Below are 8493 nucleotides of genomic sequence, written 5' to 3' on the forward strand. Positions count from 1 at the left end.
TAGATAAGATAAACAACTTTCCCAACCATTTGCTATACCTTAAAATATGAAATCACTCTGCTGGGAACATAGTCTAGAGAACCTCTCCACTCAATAATTGTCAATCCAGGCATCGCCAACATCACAGTCTTAGCGTGATAATCTAGAACCGCATGACAGGGAGACAACCAATCCATACCCAAAATCACGTCAAAGTCCACCATAATAAGTAGTAAAAGATCAACTCTGGTATCCAATCCCCAATACTCACCACAGACGACCGATATACACGATCTACAATAATAGTATTTCCCACAGGCATAGAGATATGAACAGATAAAACTAAGGACACACGGGGGCATATCCAAATGATGAGAAAAATAAGATGATACATATGAATAAGTGGAACCAGGGTCAAATAATACAGAGGCATCCCTGTGGCAAACTGAGACAAAACCTATGATCACTGCATCTGAAGCAATATCATCTGGTCTTGCAGGAATAGCATAGAATCCGGCCTGACCGCCACCTGATTGGCCTCCCCCTCTAAGGCGACCTTTAGCTGACTAGGCCCCACCCCGAGATGACTGAGCGGGTGGTGAAGTAACGGGTGCTGAAGTCGTAGGATGACTCCTCTGTTGAGATGGACCTCCTGTAAGGCAGGGACAATACCTCTTGATGAGACCCATATCTCCACACTCGAAACATCCCCTCCCTGCGACTGGCAGTGGGGATTGGAGGGGGGCTCGAACACCAGAATACCCGTTAGAAGAACCCGGTGCCGATGAGCCCTGAATTGAAGGTGCATGGGACGAACTCTGAGCTGGAAGGGCACTAAGAGATGACTGGACCTGATGTATACTGTATGAACCATGGCCGGATGATGCAGCACGGTGAACTGGACGAGCCAGCTAAGCATGCCTATAAGGACGACCCATGCCGTGGTGGAACTGACCTCCAGAAGGAACACCACTAAAACCTCCTGAGCCATGAGGCCTTTTGGCCTCTCTCACCCCAATCCTGACTGCAGACCATCTCTATCTGCCGAGCAATGTCGAGTACCTCATCAAAAGTGGCACCAGATACCCTCTCCCGAGTCATAAGCAACTGCAGCTGATATGTGAGGCCATGAATGAACCTCCTGATCCTCTCCCTATCAGTGGGAACCAGGTAAACTGCTTGATGGGCCAACTCAGAAAACATCATCTCGTGCTGCGTCACAAACATGCCATCCTGATAAAGCTGCTCAAACTGTATGTGTATCTCCTCTTTGCGAGACTACGGCACAAACTTCTCCAAGAAGAGAACGAAGAACTCCTGCATATAAGTGGTGTTGCACCGACTGGACTGCGCCTCTCATAAGCCTCCCACCATCTGAAGGCAGCCGCAGAAAATTGAAAAGTAGTGAACGAGACCCCACTGGTCTCCAGAATACCCGCTGTCCGAAGCATCCGCTCGCACTTATCCAGAAAGCCTTGAGCATTCTCTGAATAAGTACCGCTAAATGATGGAGGTCGAAGTCTCCCAAATCTCTCAAGTCTTCTCTGCTCATCATCAGCCATAACAGGGACTACCGGGGCCTGAGCAGCTGCAGCCGGTTGGGCTAGTTATGCCCCCTGGGTCTAGGGTCCCTGCATCACCTGCTCGGGTGTACAGGCAATGGGAGTCTGAGTACCTCCCCCGGCCTGAGAAGTGGTTGCTGCGGCTAGAACAGAGACCGTCTGAGCAAGACTGGTACACACGGTCAAAATCTAAGCTAAGGCCTTGTGAAGGCCTAGAATCACGATGGGCACAGCTGGTGCCTGAGATGGCCCCACTGGCTCGACTCTATCTGGTGCCTGCTCCGGAGCTAGAGTGACTGGTGGGTCTGCAGGTGTTGCCCTAGCTGCTATACGAGTTGCACCCCTGCCCCTACCACGGCCTCTATCGCGGCCTTGGCCTCTTGCGGCCCTAGCTGGTGGTACTGGTGGCTGTCCATCCTGCCTAGTAGTACGTCTCCTCACCATCTGTGAGAGAATAGAATAACAGAAGTTTAGTTACCGGAATCAAAAAATCCGCACGAGAAGAATCTGAAATTTCCTAAGGGTTCGACAACCTCTCGAAGATAAGTACAGACGTCTCTGTACCGATCCGCAATACTCTACTAAACCTGCTCATGACTCGTGAGACCTGTGTAACCTAGGCTCTGATACCAACTTGTCACGACCCAAAACCACCTGTCGTGATGGTGCCTATCGTGAAACTAGGCAAGCCAATTACTCAACTATTCCAACATAACCAAAAGCTTTGAAACAAATACGGAAGAAGTTAATATTTAAGGAAAAGTCTTTGAAAACAGAAATAAATATGCAACCCAATACAATCTCTCCCAAAACCGGGGTGTCATCGAGTACACGAGCATCTACAATGGAAGATAGTCTAATACAATGTCTAAAGAGTAAATACTGAAATACAAGTAAAGATAACGAAGGAAGGTCAAGGTCTGCGAACGTCATGCAGCAACCTTGATAGTCTCTCGAGATCCTGACTCCACATTCAGCAGCCACCGTGACCGGAAGCACCTGGATCTGCACACGAGGTGTAGGATGTAGCGTGAGTACAACCAAATCAATAAGTAACAAATCCAAACTTTGGACTGAAAGTAGTGACGAACTCAACCGGTACAGTTCAATATAGAAGTAACAGTGCAAAAACGTAGGCATACTTTTAAGTTCAGCAGATAAACTCAAAACAGTAAAATAGATCAAATATGAATGATAAGAAGAAAAGAACTGCTCTACTCCTACATGCCAATGCACATGATGTATGTGATGCACCATGCTGTCAGCCTTATGTGCTCACACTCTCAGTTGCTCAATCACTCATGACTGTATATAGCCAACCCGGCCTAGGGAAGATCCATCCCAGAATATATATATCGATTGACCATCTGTCACCCAGTACTAAGCAGGGCCAATCCAGCTCATGGGGAAGATCCATCCCCAGGTATATAATGCTTCAGACAAGATCTTTTTCTAGGGAAGATCCATCCATCAATATAATCAACCGCGCTCACTGGGGTGTGTGCAGACTTCGGAGGGGCTACTTCAGCCCTAGCGCTATCATAAATAAGTATAATCGCTGTGGCGTGCAGCCCTATCCCATAATGTGACTCATAGTCAGGCCCTCGGCCTCACTCAATCATCAATCTCTCCAGTCACTCTCACGGGCTCACCATGTCAATGAAACTAGCCCGAATACAATGATATGATGCATCAATAAATAACAACAGAGACTGAGATATGACGTGAAATGAATGAATATGACTGAGTACGAAATATCAATGAAACCAGTAAGATAACAGCAAGAAACAACCACTATGGGTCCCAACAATACCGACATATAGCCTAGACATGATCTCTAGCATGTTTAACAGCTTAATTACTTTCTCACATGATGAAAACACGGACATCAACAAGATAAGTCCACTATACAGTGCCATGGAATCAACCAGGCCACAATTCTCACGGTGTACGCCTGCACGCCCGTCAATTGGCATATGCGTCACCTCAACACCAATCATATAACACATATTTTGGGGTTTTGAGCACTCATAGCCAAGTTTAGAGGTGTTACTTACCTCAATCCGAGCAAATCCCTACTCCAATACGCCTTTGCACGCAAATCGGTCTCCAAATGACCCGAATCTAGTCACAAACAGTACAATACGATCAACACGGGGTAAAGGAATCAATTCCACAAGAAATTACTAAGTTATAACTCAAAAATCTACTCAAATGCAATAACAAAATCCCATTCAAAACCTCAAAAAACTAGCCTAAGAGCGTTTCTTCATTTTCCCCAATTTTCACCCCAAATCACAAATTTAATGGTAGAATCAAAGGCATAATCATGGAAATTAACCAAAACTAGATAGGAATGACTTTCCCCAAACACCCACGTGAAAATCCCTCCAAATATCGCCTTCTACCGATCTCCCAAATCAATTTTGTGATATGAACTCGAAACCCTCATTTTTGAATCTTTTATTCTGCCCAGGTACTCCTCCTTCGCAAATGCGAAAGCACCCTCGCATTCGCGTAGCACAAATTGCCTCTGACCAAAAATCCCTTCAATGCGAATGCGATCAACCACTCGTGAGCGCGAACCTTTACTGACCTTTATCATCGTGACCGCGCCTCCCCGAACGCGTAGACTAAATGCATGGTGTCCCTAGTTGCCTCTTCTCTTCTTCGCGAACACGTTCCCCATCTCGCGTTCGCGATGCACTCTCTGTCCAACCTCCACGAACACGTCCTCTTCTTTGCGAACGCGAAGAGCAATATTTACTCAGCCTCCAGATGCACTTCGCGAATGCGAGACCATTTTAGCGAACGCATAAGAGAAAACCAGAACCAGCCAAAAACTAGCAAACTCAACTTCAGCAGTCTCCCAACTTCAATTCTTGATCCGTTAACCACCCGAAATTTACCCGAGGTGCCCTCGAGACCTCAACCAAACATACCATCAAGTCCCAAAACATCATACGAACTTAGTTGAACCCTCAAATCACATAGAACAACATCAAAAACACGAATCGCACATAGATTCAAGCCTAATGAACTTTGAATTTCCAAATTTCTACAACCGATACCTAAACCTATCAAATCACGTCCGATTGACCCCAAATTTTGCACACAAGTCCCAAATGACACCATAGACCTGCTCCAATTTCCGGAATCAGAATCCGACCCCAATATCAAAAAGTCCACTCCCAGTCAATTTTCCCAAAAATTTAATTTTCTCCATTTTAAGCCTAATTCCGCTATGGACCTCCAAATCACAACCCGGACACGCTCCTAAGTCCAAAATCACCCAACGGAGCTAACGGAACCATCAAATTTCAAATCCGGGGTCGTTTATACATAAGTCAACACCGGTCAACTTTTTCAACTTAAGCTTTTCATTATGAGACTAAGTATCTCAATTCATTCTGAAATCTCTTCGGACCCGAACTAACTAATCCGATAAGTCATATAACTGCTATAAAGCACAAAAGGAGCAGTAAATGGTGGAACAAGGCTACAACTCTCGAAATGACCTGTCGGGTCGTTACACCTGCATCACTAGTTGCTTAGAAGCACGTGATGGATATAGATAATATACATAATTTTCAAGCTCATGAAAGAACTCAAATTAAAATTATAACTTAATAAGCCTTATCTTTGAGAGAAGCAGGATTTCACCTCTTGAGAGAGTTGGAAATTAACAAAACTAACGTATTGTTCACCACCCCAAGGATATAATTTTCCTCATAATGCTCTAAATGAATTTAGTTTGACAACGCATAAGGGCAATATGTTGCCTCACAGTCAAATGGTGACGACGAAATTAGAGACTTGTGTTGATAACGTGTTATAAAATAAAGACTGCAAAGTAAATTAATCAATGATAATATGATAACCCGATAGGTCATTTTGAGATTTAGCCTCCATTTTGGTATTCCGGGACCTCGATTAGCTCCATTTAGCATTTCTCGAATTGCGTACATAGCCCGTGTTTAATTCCAGATAGTCTTTATGCGAAAAATTGAAGAAAATGTGAATTTTTCCTTAAAAATGGTTTGAGTTGACTACGGCCAACATTTTATATAAACGGACCTGGATCGGTATTTTAACAATTTCAGTGAGTCCGTATCGTGATTTGGGATTTGGGCATATACCCGAAATTAAATTCGGAAGTCCCTAACTTGTTTTGATCCATTTTGCCAAAAACTAGCATTTTTGAAAGTTGAAAAATTACTAGGTTTGACCGTAAGTTGATGTCACGCCCCAACCTCGGGGAGCGCAATCGATGCTCAACCAAGATACCTCGGTCAAGAAAGCCTACTTGATGCCTTCTACCCAACCTTACCCATGAATAATATAAGCATCAGTAACAAGAGATATACATGACAAGAGTAAAGTGTTCCACATTCTTTTTCCATTACTCAAAGGAGCTTTATTTACAATTTTCAAAAAGCATATTACAAGTTAATAATTTCGAGGGACATGTTTTTCAAATACCAACACTTCTAGTTCGTTACCCAACATCGAACACCACCCATAATATGTCTACGGAGCCTCTAAGTATAATAGAAGAGTAGTATGGAAGTGTCGGTGACAAGGCCTGGGCTATACCTCAAAATAGAATGTGCAATGTCAAGTGACATAAGGCCCAGAACATAATAGGGCTCACCAAAACCTGCTGAATAGAGGGTAACTGCTAACGAAGATCAAAGCTACCCGCTAACAAACTACCTGCATCCATTAAAGATGCAGCGCCCCTGACAAAAGAGACATTAGTACATATGGAATAGTACTAGTATGTAAAGCTAAATATCCGCTCATGAAATAGAATGCCAATATAAAAAGGGAATAATCATGAAAGCAGCAAGTAACAACCAATGATACCCAAATGTAAAGTTAAAACGTAATAATTTTTAAAATAAGAAATTAACATTTTTTGTTGGGAGATCATTAGCATCCGATCATCACACCATACACGAGGCATGGAGTCTGATAACAAACCTGATCGCCTGAGCCATCTCTCACCGAATCAATGTGGATTGACATGGTGATGCGAATAAAAGGTAATACAATAGGAACTACCATGCGCACGACATGTCGTCCCATCTCCACCCTATTAGCTAGGTTGTATCCCCACATATGCCGTGTGGGATGACTACATCCCATGGCTAACATCCATATCATCCCAATTAAGGGGAATAATCACAACACATCAATCGCATTCCAATCAAGGGGAATAATCTCAATCCACCCCTACACCGACACGTATAGTTTCAGGTGTGGGCCGTTACAACCCACCCTTCCTCGGCTCGCTAATGATACTCCCAAAAATATTTTTGTTTTGCACACAAAGGAAACATAAATACAAATACATTCATTTCATAACCTTCCACACCACATATAGCTTCACTAGTACTTGCAACTACTCACAATATCATTATTTCATTGGCTCTCTTGGCCATACATATAATTCTTCATTCATGGCACGATGGTTGTATCTCATATTCCACACTTTCATTTATTTACTTTCAAGGGTCATCATCATAAACATCAACATATAGAATATTCCAAAAATCATAATTTTATGTTCATTAGAAATGAAGGCTTTAACCACTATGGGTTTCTTTCCAAAGAATGGAGAAAAATGACTAGCAATTGAAGAACAAGTAAAGAATCATAAACGAGTGACACATCACTTATTCTTGAAATACTTTTTCCAAAAGGGTAATATACAGTTTCAACTCATGAGTATGTAAGGACTTAAAACACATTGGAAATACTTACAAGCATAACATGGTGATTTACGATTGAAATATGGGTTCAATTCATATACATTAGTTAAAACAACCATGTTTGAATATTTTCCCACTAAGGGGAGCATAGTATGATAAGGGAAGTTTGAACACGACTTAATTACATAAGCATTTAAGCAAATCAGTTTTCAGAATCAATTGGGAACTGTTGGAAAGGGAGTTTGAACAAACCGTATTTAGAACATCCGAGGAACTCATGGATTCCAATTCTAGAAAGGGAGTTTAGCCAACATACCTTGATGGAGCTCCTTAGTTATAATAAAAACTCCCACTACTCTTACAACTTCAATCTACATCAACATAATTCAATTGGACCAATATTACTAAATATTTTCAGGTTTTTGGTTATTTTGGCATTTTATCAAACACCTAGAGTGCATAGCATTCTACTCTCTCTAGTAATGGTGTTTCTTAATCCAACAATCCCTCCTTCCCACCAACAATATATAATACAATATCTTTTGACTACTAACTACCTTCTTTAGCACCATCTTAATTATCAATGAACTCACATCCACCAAATTTTACTAATTAACCATTATAAAATCTCTACAACACTCAATAATCTAGTTTAAGTATTTATGGATTTCAAGCACCATCGAATAAGTGTTAATACTTATTTATTGCTCATATATTCACTAATAATCCACGCATGTAGGTTTAAGGGTGAAAGATTACCTTTTGTAGACAAAATCTTAAAAGGCAACTTTTGGGGTGTTCATGAGATTTTGAAGAAATCCCATGGAATCCAATACAAAACCTTGTTGTAACTAGCGATTGAGAAGTGAAATCATAATAAAAACACACTTACAAACTCACCTTATGTGTGTATTGGAAGCCTTGGCCAGATGGGTGATGGAGAGAAAATCCCTAGTCTTGAAATTCTTTTATTTTTGTCTCTCCCCTCTCAGGTATTAATAGGCACAGGTACATTATTTTTCCACTGGTGCTATAGCTATGCTATAAGGCTTTAGCTCACTGGTTTGCTAAAATTTTCTGCTTCCCTCCTGTGCTATAGTTGCGCTATGGGGAGATAGTTCACTATATTTTCTTTAGTTTTATTGCTTTGAAATTAGCGTCCAAGTGTTCCCCATTATTACAACACTCAAAGATTAATACAATAATTATCTCCAAGTATCCAAATAACTTTATCC

The sequence above is a fragment of the Nicotiana tomentosiformis genome, chromosome 5, assembly GCF_000390325.3.
Source record: "Nicotiana tomentosiformis chromosome 5, ASM39032v3, whole genome shotgun sequence".
Taxonomy (NCBI): domain Eukaryota; kingdom Viridiplantae; phylum Streptophyta; class Magnoliopsida; order Solanales; family Solanaceae; genus Nicotiana; species Nicotiana tomentosiformis.